Source organism: Scomber scombrus, chromosome 6 (genome assembly GCF_963691925.1).
Source record: "Scomber scombrus chromosome 6, fScoSco1.1, whole genome shotgun sequence".
NCBI classification, from domain to species: Eukaryota; Metazoa; Chordata; class Actinopteri; order Scombriformes; family Scombridae; genus Scomber; species Scomber scombrus.
In genome coordinates, this window is record NC_084975.1 from 23,623,380 (window position 1) to 23,640,005 (window position 16,626).

General features: G+C 37.7%; 1 protein-coding gene across 8 annotated transcripts in view; it reads right to left on the reverse strand.

Annotated features, from left to right (window-relative positions):
- tjp1b (tight junction protein 1b) overlaps positions 1 to 11,956 on the reverse strand; it is a 39,179-nt gene extending 27,223 nt beyond the window's left edge. For 6 of the 8 annotated variants that reach the window (XM_062421344.1, XM_062421340.1, XM_062421342.1 and 3 more), the window contains exon 1: positions 11,816 to 11,956. The gene's annotated coding sequence lies outside the window, so the exon portion shown is untranslated. Of the gene's footprint in view, positions 1 to 6,827; positions 6,893 to 11,786 lie in introns of those variants that run through there. The other 2 variants (XM_062421338.1, XM_062421339.1) reach the window with 2 other exon arrangements.
- Between the last annotated feature and the right edge of the window lie 4,670 nt (positions 11,957 to 16,626).

Below are 16,626 nucleotides of genomic sequence, written 5' to 3' on the forward strand. Positions count from 1 at the left end.
GTAGGTGTGTTTATGAGTACATATACATGTGTGTACGTATGTATGTATAAGTGCATGAGTGCATGTGTATGTATGCATTATTTTAGTGTATGAGCACATCTATAGGTTTGTGAGTGTGCATGTACATATAGATATAGATATATACATTATTTTATTTATTTTTCCTTGTTCTGTAATCTGAAAAAAGACTACAAATAAAGTGTTAAAATAAAATAAAATAAAATAAATCATAATGGGCTTTTAAGATCGTTTATCTTGTGTGGCTTCAGTGTGGATCATCTGAGCAGATATATTTTCTCAACATTTTTGTGCTTACATGCTGGTATTTTAACGGCCCGTGGGAGGTAGCCTGCTAAGAGTCTGCCCATTCTTGATTAAAAGCTTTGTTTTCGCTGTCTACTTTTCTCTTTTTAGAGCACACAATGTCAAAAAAGAATTTCCGCTGACTCGCTGTACTGCTCTGATCGCCAGCTGTGCTATAGTTTTATTATTATGAAGCACAAAAACAAAAAAATCAGCAGTATAAATATTTTATGGTGAAAACACCTCATGCAGTGACTTGAGGCTTTAAAGGAAATTTACACTCAATATTTTCAGTAGTTATTTCGTTATATGACTATTACGCAAGTCATTTAACCATTTCCAGTTAGGCCCCATGAAATTTAGTAAGAATATCCTCTCACACTAGTCCAAATTAATTTCCAGATAGAGGGAGATGATCCACTCCAGCAGCGGACGACCGTCACCCTCTGTGCTCAAACACAAAGCTGAGTGTCTTGCTGTTCGCTTGTTTATTCAAATATTAAACATGTCGCATATCCAAGGACACCATGTGAAAATACTCTTTCCTCTGGCTCGCTGTACGGCGCTGATATCCACCTGTGCTCATCACATGCAGCCGCAGAGCCGTGAAGCCCCGCCCTGCTGCTACAGAGCTGAGCTGCTCTCTTGATCGCTGGTTTATTTTAAAGTTTATTAATATTGAACGTGTCACGTGTCCAAATTGCACCAAATTCGGGACTGCACTCGCTCGGGTCCCCGGCAATAAAGCCACCAAGTGTGAAGTAGATCAGATGAACGGTTCTCGAGATATGTGAAGGACATACATACATGCAGAAGGAGTCGTTGTTAGATTGTACTGATTCAAATTTAATCACTTTAATGTCACTTCTGAACAATTTCTTTCCTTCAAGCTATCCTGACTCTCAATAAACACACAGTGACTCTTAAAAAAATGACTCATATGCAATATATTATTAGTGCAATATTTTACACTTGCACTCACAGCAAATTATTTTTTACATTACCTGCCTTTTTTTGTTTTTTATGTTGTATAGTTATATAATGGGTCGTGATTGATTGGGTGTGATGCTGAATTATGTAGTAGTATGTCTAAATAGCACTAAGATGGGCACTCGCAATTTAATTGTATTATGAATACAGTGACAATAAAGGCATCTTATTTTATCTTATTTTATCACTGACTTGTTATTTAGTTTACGTAGCGTAAAAAACAGTTCAATAAGATGCTTTATGGAAACATTAAGATGAATTTGACAGCCTGTGCAAATGTGTTGAACATGAAGTTTCATTACATCATTAATAACAAGTGGCAACCTTGAACATTGGCGTTATTCAGGGAACGACTCTCTACCATCCAGCTTCCAGCGAAAGGGCAAATAAAAGCAAGGACACTCTTCTGTCCAGTGGAAAACATGTTTGTATCCGATCAAGAGGCTGTGAGAGGACAGGGGATGACAACTGGTCAAGAGTGCTTATATTTGTTCTAGCAGTCGAGCCATTTTTTTTTCTCCCCGACACTGTTAAGACTTGTGTGTTTTCTGTGCAGGAGTGTACTGCATGGCTGCACAAACATTTCAAATTCCTCCTAAGGCAACTTCAAGCATGTGCAGAACGTGCCAACCACATATACAGAGGCATGTTGTCTATAAAGGACTGCACCTTCCCCTCACCACTAATAGGACATACATGGTGTACTGCATGATGTCGTTGTTATAAAGGCTGTGTTAATCCTCCTCTTTTACAACAGAGCTATTTTCCAGGTCACGTTAAGAAGACAGGTGTGACTACAGCCACGGAAACCAACTCCTGTACCATTTAGCACTTTTATACCATATCTATGTCAAATGCAGCAACATTTTATGCTATTCCACCATCGAAAATCAATATACTCAACCTCAATGGCTTCTTCCTTAGCAAATATCTAAGGATATAGATAACCAACACTGCTGTATGTCTTTGTTAAGCAGGTTAACCAACCATAATCCCTGCCATGAAGTCCTGTGAATCCAGACAAAAATAAATAGGTTGAGAATGGGTATACATTGTGTCATCATTACAGATATGTTTGTGACTTTGAAAGAAGGAAAGCATTATATTGAAAAGAAAAAGAAAACAAATACACACAATGCAATTAAGAGTAAGCAAAAACTCTTCCAAAGGCAATATGGCACCATGGTAGCTGGCATTGTGCAGCATTGAAGCAGCAACAAAGAAAAGGAAATCTGCACGCTGTAGGCGAAATCAAACTTTAAGACCACTCCATCAAGCGCTCTGTACCCAAAGGACTGAAGCTCAGTTGACTATAACATCTTTACTCCTTTATACGCTCGTTTGTTTATCTGCCGCCGGACAGCACGGCCTCTCACTCACCTCGTAATCCAGGTACAAGTACACCTGCAGAGAAAACTGTTCTGTAAACTTTTGCAAGAGCGAGAAGCCCAAGTCAATCAGAAAAGAAGGATTGTTTCGTCATGAACTGCTACAAAAACTTGAGCTACAGACACGAAATATAGTCTCATAACGCTGTTTCAGGAAAAGATGTGTCTACTTGATAAACTCGATAATAAGGTGGACTTTCTGGATGTGTTGCAAACAGAATTAAAAGAGACAATCAATGCCGTAAAGTTGGAAATGAAGAACCAAGAAATGTTTATCAAGACGTGGAAAAATAAAACATATGCCTCAAAAAGAAAAATGTTGGCAGTTTTTCTTCAGTTACCTCATGTTATACGTTCTGCTCTCTGTATTTTACTTTTTTAAATTGACTTTATTGTATTACTTTATTTGCCCTTTTTTTGTCTTTTTCTCTCAGCCCCTTCCCATTGTTTTTGTGTCGCTATTATTGTTTTTCTTCTCCAAGAATCAGGAAAATAGAAAATCTATTAATGCTCCCCTTACTCTTAGTGTGAATTATTAATATCAATCTTTAATTGCAATGCTTTATCTGATTAAAAAAAAGAAAAGACAGATACAAACTATAATATATTTTACCTAACTGGATGAGATTAAGTGGAAAAAAGAATGAGGGAGGGTGGGGGAGATTAAGATATACTTTATGTAAGATATCTATAAAAGAGCTATAAGATATACTTTTCACATGGATACTCAAAGGTGTAATGATAATGTATTTAAAGGAAGTAGATATTGTGGTCAAAGATACAATAATACACCATGCAGGTAGATTCTCAGTGGATAGCCTAGACTTTTTCTGAATAAATCTGTATGCACCTAATTCTGATGATCCACTCTTCTTTGTAGACATTTTCAATACATTGCAAGAAAGAAACGCTTCATAGTAAGAGTTTGATAAAGACAGAAGACTACTTTACTGAAGTGGATGTAGATTTGAATCCAGAAGTCATACAAATGAAGAATTACCATCCTAGATTTTGTAACGCTATTTCTAGCATCAGGACCTTATTACACTTAATGGACATCTGAAGACTGCAGAGTCGGACGCAAACATGGAAACGAGGAAATCAGGCAAGCAGAAGAGATTATTTGTTAACATAATTTTCATTGACTGTACATGAGTCAGTGACAAATAAGGGTTTGGCAACATGAGCAATTTAAAAAATATCTTAAAATTGTTTTAAAAGCAGCATCAGGTTTGTTAAAATGTACATTTTTGTTGGTTTTATGTCATTTGAAATGAAATTTGTAACATTTTTTAAACCAAAAGTAAGACTGAATGCTCCTGAAAATGTCAAATGGTGTAACCACAAAAGAATGATAAATATTCAATAATTCATCCACCTACAGTGTATTTAAGTGCATTTATAAAAATAATTACTTCATTTTTAAACATCAAATGAAAGAAAAAAATCTGGAGTATTTATACAGTTACATTTTAGAGCATTTGTCAATATTAACATCCATTTTTCCAAATTATGTCAAATGTGTTTAAAAAAAACAGTGTTGCCTTGCAAAAGTGGATTATATTTATTCCACATTTTAGTTCACATTTACTTTCCTTTGTATAATCAGATTTTTATGGAAAAATACTGGTTACACCAACTGACACTGGGTTGCATCATATCTATGACCCATGTGTATATGTGTATCCCTTTGATCTTGTCTAATAAAAAAGAAAATTTAAAAAGGTTTGCCAAACTCTGACATGGTGACAACTGACACAGAAAAGCATTCAAGAGTCCAAAGAATTCAACAGAGAAATAAATTTACACATTTTCATAAACATTCAGCCCAGTTTCATCAGCACAAAAGACCTAACACCAAACCAAGGCTGTGTGGGTCGTACCAACGCTCTCATCAGTCAGGATAATGATCGAGTTGGACAAGCCTGACAGACACCAAGTCACCGCTGGCAAAGGGGACAAGTTAAATTTACATCTCTCAGCACGGAGCACCGAGAGAGGCGACAGATTCCTTACATAGTTTGCTCTCTCCACTACCTTCTGCCTATCAGCCTCAAAATTAATTATTTCCACATCAACCACAAGAGGCATGAAGAGAAGCGGAGCCGCTAATCGCTACAAGTCAGCAAGCAGTTCAGCCACTGCGACTGTTCGTCTTCTTTTATGATACCTGATTCATGAGCACAATGCATAAGTCGGATCTCACCCTGCAAAATAAATACATTTCCCTTCTGAAACACTCAAAAAATACAAATATCCTCATTAAAGTAAACCATAGCTCCAATAACTGTAAATGGGGAAAAATTGAAGCATATTTTTATAGCTAGAAAACCTAATTCTCTTTACGATAACTGTACTACTATTTACGACAATAAATCTCCATCATGATATTATACATATACTCAAAAAAGTACCAACAAGTAGTAGGAAAAAAAGTATTTGTTATCAGAATACAGAAATGTAAATATAATGCCTCAAATAGTGTTTTGGGAGCTTCTTTTACATTCAAAACCTGCGGTCATGTCTGGAGCAAAAGCCGAGACACAAAGTTACTTGAGCAGCAAAAATGTCTGTGTGGGATGTGTCTCTTAAAGCAGCACATGTGGCCAGTGGACATGAAAAATTTAAAAATGTGTTGGCCAAACACACCCAATGAAACCTGTCAAAACCAGACTTGTCTTCACGTTCCAGTGGAGGAAGCGAACAGACGTTTAGTCTGGCTGTCAACGCTGTAATTAACGACTGCTCAGATTAGGTTTGTGTTCAGACGATTTGATAATTTACTGTTACAACAACACATTTTAATGATAAAGATGAGGCAGGCACAGTGACTCAAAAGAAGTACCTTCTGTCTAAAAGTATAGTAACATAATTCACTTTTTCTGACTGTTTTTTTGGGATGACACTTCACAGAAACAGTTTGGTTGCTCTCTACACTTTTTTGTCATATTACATTATGTAAACCGCATCATGTGGTGCAGGAAAAAGCTTAAATAGTTGCTTTCTAATATGTGATATTAATCCCACAGGCTAATGCATTTTGAATCTAAAGAGATTATATCCCTCTTTCTGTTGAAATACAAATGTGTTACATGACACTGACGCTAAATTACTGTTCACTTGTTAAGAAGAGCAAACTCTTCCTCAGCTATCTTTAATTTCTACTTGTTGGTTTTATTTTTATTTGATGACTTGATTGCTTCTTTACTTGTGTTCAGTTGCCATGTCACAGAGAGTCTCAACCAATTAAGTAATTTTTTTCTTAGATGTTTTTTTCCCTTCCCTCTTTTTCCAGAGAAATAAGACCCATCTCATATATTCATGCCACTTTATTTCTTACTCTTTTGTATTGTGTTTTCATCTGGGCAAAGTGTGTTTTATTTTCATATCAATAAATAGTCTGTCTTGTGTTAATTGTGCTAACATGAGAAATTAAATTATTTGACTCAAACAAAAAAAAAAGGATACATTTTACAAATACATTTTTTAAAACCTAATTTGAGCATTAGATCTCTCTCTGTGTTAGCGGAGTCTACGTCAGGACTCCACAGCTGGAGTCGGTGATCATAACCAGGCGCCTGTTGCACTGGCTGTGTGTAAGTTCAAACTTAGTCGAGTTGTGACGTATATTCATGGCTCAACATTAGCACCAGCCAAATGTTGGTGAAATATGCAAGTAGATGGTAGATTTGCGTCACTCACTACCTAGCAAAAAGAAAAACATAGTAATCTGTTGAGTAGCTGGTAAACGCTGAACATTAACCTGCCATTTGCTGGACCAAAAAGTTAATTTTGAGCCCTGAATATTTTATTACCATGTTGTGATTCATGCTTTACTAAAATAAAAGCGGTTGCATCACATAGATAAGTTAAAACATAACTCTAAGTAACAACTAAATAGTTACACATGCCCCGAGGGTAGGTGTAAATCATAAAATGTCACAGAATTACACTCACTAAAAAGGTAAAAACATAATTTTGTCATTCATTGCATGCTATTTTTAAACACTAATCCAGTAGAGACCCAATTTATTGATATATTTAAATATTGATCTAGCTTACTATGATGTGCTAAGATGCAAAATGGCACATACCAGCCAGAAAGCGAATGTGTACGCTATCTTTGATTGTTGATTGGCCACTTACCTCAGTTAAGACTTTACATCCAAAATAGTTAAATTATGCTCCAAATAATCGTGGTGCAACCAATTTTAGTAGTTACTAAGCTTCTATAGTGTTGCTTCTACACCCAAACTTAGGCGAGAACTTAAACACAGCTGATGCAACCTGGTGTGTAGAGCAGTGTATCCTGCACAGATGGACAGACGAGGAAATCGGCTCCTGAACTCAATCAGCCCGGTGGAAGTTATCAGTGCCCCACACAGAGCACACAAGAGGGCAGGAATGTGCTGATAAGCCGAGCTACTGACCTGAACGCCGCCTCCTCTCCGTCACAGTGATTGAAATGAGGACAACAGAGCCAATGAAAAACGGTAATGATATGGGATGTTTCTGCGCCATTAGAAAAAAAGGAGGTTCGTGTTGTAATGTGATTGATGAGAGATTTTGCAAGCCTCTTCATCCTGATAATTCCACACCTCTTTCAAACAGGGATTTACGACGGAGCTGATTTATACGAGTGAGCTTCTGTAAAAATGGAGCCGTGGCCGTAATGTAAACGTGCCATGGTGATAAGGAGACTTGCTGTACTATAGGAACACGGACTTTAATGTCATATTTTTTAATAGGTGTTTGCTAAGTAGTCGTATCGTAGCCGTGTATCAGAGCAAATGACCTTTTAATGCCCACAGTAAACATTAATTACACCTCTTTCTCCAAATAGTAGCCTAAAATCTGAGTGGCGTAAAGAACAAAAAAAGATGAGGCCTATTAATACATGTAATGCACTTTACATCTTAACTATATTTTATCAAGAATACAATGGAGATGTGAAACTTTTATGTTAGCTAAACTGGCAATCCAGTGGCAGTCACTGCATTTGAATTCACACTAAATAACGTGCAGAGTAAAATTTGAGTTTGAGTGGACTTAACCCTTACTTACTGTACGCATTCAAAATTTGTCTCTGCACCCATTCACATTCATAAATTCCCCATCAGTTATTAATATATGTTTGATTAATCCTTAATGACGCTGTAAAACATTCACAATCACTGTATATGGTCCATGATTACATTTTATAGAATATGAATAAAAGGGATTTTTGGGCGTTTTTAATAGAGGCAGTTCAATTTTTGACATTTGCATACACAGAAATGTGTATTAGCTGCACAAAAATTATCAAAAAAATGATGCATTGTATTTATTTGTTTTGTTTTTCTATTTTGTTTCTTCTTCTCTGCATTGTTTTTTGTGTTTTCATTTCTTCTGTATGGTTTTATTGCTTTTGATTCTGTAAAGTGTTTTTGAGTATTGTTAAAAACGCGCTATAAATAACATGTACTATCATCATTATTATTATTATTATTATTATTATTACTATTATTATTAGTAGTAGTAGTAGTAGTAGTAGTAGTAGTATATTCCTTTTCATTCGTATGGCACCTCTGGGCTACTGCTAACATTGTTTCCAAACGTTTTTTTGTCATTGTTTTTGCGGCACCCTGTCTGTTAGACTTTACTCTCTTCAAAGAAACACCAGAGGCCATCCACCTTTTTATATTCATAACATTAGACCATTTGTGTGCACATTACCTTACATGTAAAAATACAGTAATTAAGTCTCATTAGTATGTCATAAGCAACATCTGAATGAGCGTCTTGTTCGAGACAGCTTCAAAAATACATACGACCGTGAGACTGCAGTCAAATTTGACTTAAGTAGGCAAAATATCGGACACATTTGACCTTCCAAAACCACGATGACTCAGATGGCTGCTGTTTCTATGACAGCTTAGGGCAACATGATTTAAAGGCCAACATTTACAGCTGCCCTTGAGCAGCTAGATCTTCTCTTCATGTCAGGCAACATGCTTGCCCAGAGGCATCCCCTGCACAGCGCTGTAATTTGAATTATTTAAAGAGAACAAACTGAACTAAATTGTGCAATGACACTTCTAATGGCTGAGACAAATATAATTTGCATTCCCCCTGCCCCCCACTTAATTTGGCTAATCTGTTGCCCTGCCAAGCTGCGTTTTAATATAACTTTACAACACTATCATGAGGCAAAAGATGACACATTCAGACCTAAGGGTGATCCCTTTTTTAGAGTCTAATACTGAAACGTGAAATGAATCATACTTCCTGTGAAAGATACCATTATACATGTTACAGTTTTATATATATTTGGCACTGGATGCTTTACAAAGTATTTTGGGAGCCTGTTATCCATTATAAAAACTAGACAAATAATCTATGACATGACCATCTTATCTGCCTTTTAGCATTTACAAAAATTCGAAACAACCTGAAAAGTGGAGCTGGTGAATAATGACTACATTAAAGATGTATAGATATATAAGGTGTCAGGGCATTTCCTCACTTAGGCAGAAGAGACTATACTCCCAGTTCTCCCCAAATAAGATCCGACCCTGTCCCACTACTAGCTTTTATTTGGTTACATTTTTTTTTCCATAATTATTTTAATGTATTTATTTTTCTCTCTCTCTTTTTTATTCTGTTCTGAGGAATTAGGATACTATGCTCACCATCAGATGTGAAATACAGTTTGACCAAGCTGGCTGTTTTTCCTGTAGTTGTTTTTTTTCTTTTGTTTTTATTTCTGTACACCATACGACACTGCCACTCACAAGCGCTTCAAAACTATTTTTTTGCCTTTTTCTGAGTGCAAGACTTCACTAAACAAAGTTCCTAAAAACATATATAAAGATACATTTAATGGCCATATTCAGACCATTATAAGAGATGCTTTCATAGTTAGTACTCTAAAATAGGGTTGTGAGATATGTTGGTAAAGCAGGATGCATTCACTGAACTTGAACAGTCCCAATTAGTTCATTTAACTGCATCGCCTCTATAGAGCAAATGGCTGAGGCAAATGCATTCATGCCAAAACGCGTCTACAAGGATCTATGATGATTTTTTTGTTCCTGTGCAACATGTTCCTCTCCTGACTGTCATTACCAGTGTTGGGGAGCAACTAGTTACATGTAACAGCGTTATGTAATCACAAAATAAATGTAATTGTTAGTTACTGAGAAAAACTGTGAAATTAGTTAGTTATGAAAATGTTGATGATTACAAAGGAGGTTACATCTGAAGTCAGACCTTTAAGATTTTGCTCAGGAGGAGGGTTTTTTCCCCTCATTTTTTAATATTCAACATGGTATTGAATACATAAATTACTGTTTTTAAGTCTTTGAAAACAATATTTTTATATTTTGTGAATAAATCATGATGTGGGCTTATGTGGAGTACACATTGGCTTAAATGGTGTCACAGTACCAATTAAGCCAATGCCAGATTTTAGACTTTTTTCAAAAAATATCTTTATTTTATATTCCAAAATCTACATGAAGTAATAAATACATTTTCAAGTGAGAGATAAATATTACTTATAAGAAAATGGTCTCCCTTATACATCATGTCAGTATCCATGAAAAACACCTGAACTTAGATTTTGGTGGGCTTCATGGGTACACTTACCCTAACAGCTAAAAACATGTTAGAAATAAGAAAAGTCATCAAATGTAATAAGCTACATTACTTTGATTAGGCAAGTGAAATAGTTATATTATTTATAACATTTTTAAATAGTGTAACTAGTAATCTGTAACCTGTTACATTTCTAAAGTAACCTTCCCAACTCTGGTCGTTACATATTTTAGTACAGCAGTCAGAGGATGAGAGGGGACAGTGTGCTAACAAGATAACGTCATCAGTCTGCATGCTGGCTCAGTGACTAAACTCACACCGACACCGTCCATCAATACTCAACAGGTGACAACTGATGCTCTTTTTTTATTCATGTTAGCCGCAGTCTATGTGTGTGTGTGTTTGTCCTGGACATTAAAAACAGTCAGATAGCTCGCCTGGATGTGCCAAACACAGACCCCCCCACCCCCCCCCCCCCCCCCCCCCCTCTCACACACACACACACAGCTGACATGACAGTGCGTTATTATGACAGCTGGTTTAACACTGTGCATGCAAGCAGTGTCTGTCTTTCAGTGCCACCACAAACTAAAGCCAGCTAACATTGCTAACATTAGCTCATCTGCTACCTAGCTTCGCCCACTCTTGCTTTTACTAAACCGGTGTTATGTCGAAGTCTGTCACCCCTCGAATAATGTTCCCCTCCTGTTAAAACTGTTTCTCATAGCAACACATCCTCAGGTTGGAGTTAGGTTATGGTTACAGTTAGCTGGTTGGGGTTAAGGTAAGCATGGTTTAAGGTTAAACCCCTCAGAAGACGCCCGATTGTATGGACGAGAGGGGACACATATTGACAGGGGAACATATTTCGACATAACACCGGCCATCAAAACAAGGTGAAACCACCGCCTGACCTTCCCCCCTTTCATTTTTTTTTTAGCAAACCTGATGTCATATTTCTAAGCTGCACCACACACCATACACTCTTTGCCTCCTGCAGTCTTCATAAATCTTGTGCCCACTTAAGTACCCCTTGCTTGGTCAAATCATCACCCCCCCCCCCCCCCCCCCCCTTAGCTGGCCGACATTTTGTTACAGCAGGCTAACGCTAGGCTAGCTAATGTTACCTGGACGCCCGGTGACAGCTCGACCGCAATGGATATTGTGACTGAATATTACAGTTTATGCAAGCACCACAGAGATTAAAGCGATTCACATCATTATTGATGCGCTCAGTGAAAAGATAACGCCACCATGTTTTGGAGGGAGGGGGGTAACTAGCTAACAGCTTTAGCATAGCAGTGAGGTAGCTAAGTTTACCTCCGCTCAGCTTGTACCCGCAGGACACACACACACACACACTCACTCACACACTCTCTCACACACACACACACACACACACACACACACACACACACACACACACACACACACACACACACACACACACACACACACACACACACACTCACTCTGGAGCCCACCCCCCAAAACATATACGTATATACTCTGGAATAACATACTCACGGGTACAAAGCAAGAAACCCCCCATTCACCTTTTCGCAGAAGCAATGGTCCTCCTCACGGCAGGCTTGTTAATAATGTTACAGAAAAAAAGAGGCAAAGATCTTTCCTGGTGTGGCTCCAGAGCAGCAGCCGCCGCACTGCAATGGCAGGCAGTGGATGAAGCCTTCCTTTCCTCCCTCCCTCTCTCCCTCTCTCTCTCTCTCCCTCTCCTCCACCCCCCTCCCTCTCTTTCTGCTCTCACACTCCGGCTGCCTTCACGGCCGCTTCACCGGTGACAGTGACAGGTTCGCACTGGAAGGGACCATTTCGGTTTGAGAGGGGGAGAGGAGGAGAGGAGAACAGGAGAGGACAGGAGAAGAGGAGGAGGGATGCAGAGAGGCTGTCCACACCAGCAGCAGCATCCAGCATCCAGCGCCATTCCAGCGGGAGAACAGAGGGTCGTCGATGAGGGTAAAAAAATAAAATAAAATACACCCAGGGAGGCCCCATAATTACATCAGTACCCACCATGGATGAAGAAATAGATGCGACTGTTATTAATATGTCGTGTATTTCAAATGTATCGATTAATAAGGAGGATGTCCCTACAAAAAACATCATCCTTAACCCTAAAAAAAAAGAGAAAACTCTAGACTAGGGCTACTGCATTTTATAGGAAAGGTCCTGATATATGAGTATTAGCATCAATTATTATTATAATTATTATAATTATAGTAATAGTTGTTTTTTACTTGATTTTATATGTTGTTAGGCCGATTTTTTTAATTACTTTTACTTTGTGCTATTTAAATTGTTATTTTTATTCGTATATCACATCTTATATAACATTAATGTTTTCATTTCCTTTCTTTTTTTAAAACATTGCTGTATGCTCCTTTATGTGAAGCACTTGGTGTATGTAAATTATTTTTCTTGTAAAGCACTTTGAGCTGCTTTTATTCTATGAAAGGTGCTATACAAATAAAGTTATTATTATTATTATTTATTTATTTATTTATTTTTAAATTAGTTATTATCTGGGGCGGATTCAGGAGTTTAACAGTAGTAGTAGTAGTAGTGATTTATTTTTGTCCTTATCGACAATTTTCAAAAACAATGTACATAGAAATAAATAAACAATAAGGAATTAAATCAAAATGAAGACAACATTATTATTATCTTTACTGCGTTTCACTCTCTAACACTGACTCAACTGAAATTTCTTCAGAAGTTTCACGCTTAATCACAATTGTTATAAACTTACTCAGATTCAGTCAGGAGCTGGTTGAAGTCACTGTTCATAAAAAGTGACTTTAACCAGATTTTTTTTTTTTTTTTTTTATAGATTCAGGGCTTTTGAGAAAACATTTGGGGCATTACAGCCCCAAAACCCATCCCTTAGCACCACCCCTGACTATTATTATTATATAATTATTTACAACCTACTTTAAACTTTAGGCTTGATGGCAGGAGTTAAGCATTAACTACACTGCAAATAAAGAACATGTTTATTCTTTTCATTGGCCCTTTTTTTTTATAGCTTCGACAAAAACAGCTAGGCTACTGCTTTTGTGTTAGTGTCTGGTTGATCAGAGAGTAAGTGACAGCTCTCAAAATGAATTATGAGTTAGTAAGGTCTAACACTTTTTATGTGGATAAAGGCTAAAGGCTTTTATGTGTTCATAAAAACTTATTTAGGGTATGTTTAACAAAAATACAATTATGTGAGTGGTAATGCAGTAAAGCAATGAAGCAAAAAATTCTTCTGCTTATAAACAGTTAACATCCCTGTGTGAACTTTGTATGGGCTTCCTCTTCCTAGGCTTCCCTTCCGCTTCCAGGTGATATGATTTGCCTACTGCACCAGCGCTACAGACAACTACTAGTAGACTGCCGTAGGCCTGACAAACCACTGTGCACACAACCCATTGTAAGCTTTGCCTTTGCCGCATGTGACACAAGGAATCACATCTTATCTTTAAAGAGCTTTTAACATGCATCCTGATCAAACAGCGAGCTAATAAATCGATGTAAGCGTGAGAGAGCTACTCAGTCTGCAGTGAGGGTGCAGCTATATTGCCCTCATTCACCTAAAGAGAGAGGTGTTTAAAACTTGTCTTTATATTATACATTTAGCTTTGTTTAATGATGCAAATAGACTATTTGCACATCACATTTCAACCACGTGCTAAGCAGTACTTGAACATGTATTAGGGCTCAAGACTTGCCAGAATATTTCTAAATTGCTTCTGCATACAACAATAGGATTTTATTTTTTTTTTTTTTACACCTGTTATGTAAACAGCCAACAGATAGATACAATAGATATCCAGTAGTTACCTCTACAGTCAGAACATCTGGATGCATAATCTCTGTATACCAATGTAAAAGGAAAAAGGAGACATGAACTTTCTCATGTTAAGTAGGCCTTAATATTTATGATCAGATTTGACGTATAAAATAAAACAAAGTAGTGATTTGAATGATTGGGAGTCCTATTGAAACAAAGGACTGAACAAGGACAAGATGGTCTATCCCCTAGGCGTTTCTCTGTGTGTGGGCATAATCAGGAAAGACTGCAATTTATTTCAAAATGTTATCTATCTGCAAAATATGCTTTGCTGGATGAAAATTAGAGGATAACTGCATGAATGCTTTAATGTATTAAGTGCAAAAGGCAGTGTGAAGAAATCTAATTGGATATCAGCTTTAACTACAGCAAACACAAACTCTGTATAAGGAAAGCTGAGGTAGGCTACTTAAGTGGTAATGACATGCTGCATAAAGCCATTTAAAATGCAGAGGATAGAACTAAAATCCACCCTACAGTCACGATGCTCAATACTCCTTCCCATGGGGTATACAGATTTAATCAATATACAGTAGAATGTAAATTGTGCACTGCACCAAACCCCACTCTTAAGACTCTATCGCATGCACTTTAGTTTTTTTGTGCTGGCCTTCCAGAAGTATCTAATTCTCCGCAGCACCTACTGTTGTGCATTTTATCACTTTTAGATTGTGTGACCATTCTTGTCACTTCTACCTCTGGCACTAATGAGCGCAGGAGAAGATAGGGGCTGCATATAATGCTGGAGGAGCAAAGAGGTCCTGCAATGTTGCTGACATAAGGAGACTTGCCGCAGATTCCATTGGAGGATCGTAAGGAGAGGGGGGCGGGGGTATCTTGAATGGAACAATGTGAGTTGGCCAAGGTCATAAGAATACAATAAACAAGGGCAGTCATAGATATCCTGTGGAGAAACAAAACATGATGAACAGCAAATGCTGCTGTAAAAAAAAAAGAAGAAGGAAACGCCACAAAACAGTAAACATATGCGTGACCTGCACCTCTACAGTTGTATTGAGTCCATTGGCAGTGATAATAGACAAACCTTTAGCAACATATCAGGATAGTATTTGTCACTAGGCATGAATGACAGATAAGTTAGATGATAGCAATTGTCATCACTAGTCAACACCATGCAGTATTAAAGCTGGCTTAAGTATTGGATCAAAAACATATAATCAAGCCATCAAACCTCTCTGAAAATGCATGAATGCGAACTTTTTTTACAGCCTGTAGTTGAGTGACTTGGCTTTGATGTGAGCTTATGCTGCTTAATCTATCTCTGTTGAAGCCCTTGAAGTACCCTCTGGTAATGCTACGACAGTGTTCGCATCACTAGCTCCAACAGCACAGAGGGAGTTTCACATGCCGTGCAACAGAATTATGCAGACCCTCTCTCCTATCAGCACATTTAGACACATAGACAGAATCCAAACCGGAGTATGACTGCAGGAAAACAAATCACACGAGTGGAAAAGCAAATTAGAAATTCACAGCAGGTTGTCTTTTAGAGTGCACTGCCCCTGATGGCGAGTGAGTCACCTCTCAGCTGTACAGGTCAGGAAAACAGCCTACTAAGCAAAGGTTGGCATGGCTATATATGAGCTTTAATGACTGCAGCTATCAAATGACATGACAGACGTTAAACATAGCACTGCAGCAGAGGAAAATAAATGCTTTTGTCCAAGAGTGAAAAAGAAAAAAAAGATATTATGTGACACTATGCTGCTAAAGCTGCAAGACAATACACACAAGTTTCTGCTTCTTATCTTGTTATCAAGTCATTGGTTTTACAAATTGGAGTATATCAATGTAATCCCATAATGGAGTGAGCTGGCTACTGTACAGAGGCTTGTATTTTTGTGACTTCTGTGTTGTCCTCTGTCAGTATCACTGACCTCAAGCACGAGAAAGCAGCACACTGACTTGACAGCCAGCCCATTAGTTCAGGACAGAAATTCTTTACACAAGGCTTTGTAATGCCGCCCGAACTGAGAGACAGTGGTCCATGATCTAGAAAGCGTGAGCTACCTTGTAAAGTCAGCAGTAAAAAAAACACTTATCAAAAGGTGCTTTATAGAAGAGTAAAGTGTGACCTTGGTGAAGTCAAGTTGAGGATGTGCAGCAGTAAACTGCAGCTGAAACATGCCGGAGTTTGGCAGCAGCCTCCTGATCTAAGTCCAGCTTATTAGCAGCTGATTTTACAGTATGTGATTGCACCACCTGTCTCACAAAGGAAGAAATATCTCATCATCCATCTTGAGCATAACATTTAGATCCTCCATGAGTATACAGACAGAATGATAATGATCCAACCGGTTTTGCTCTTTTGGCTTTTGTCTCAGCTTTTATACAGGGGCTAACTAAATCAATAAAACAACAGCTTTTGCAGAGGACTAATTTAGCTCTTTTGTGTTTCTAACAGTTTGCTACATATTGGAGGCGCATGTTTGACATTTCAGTGTTTCGCTGGCAGCAGTGGAAATGCAGCAATGAAACAAATACATCTGT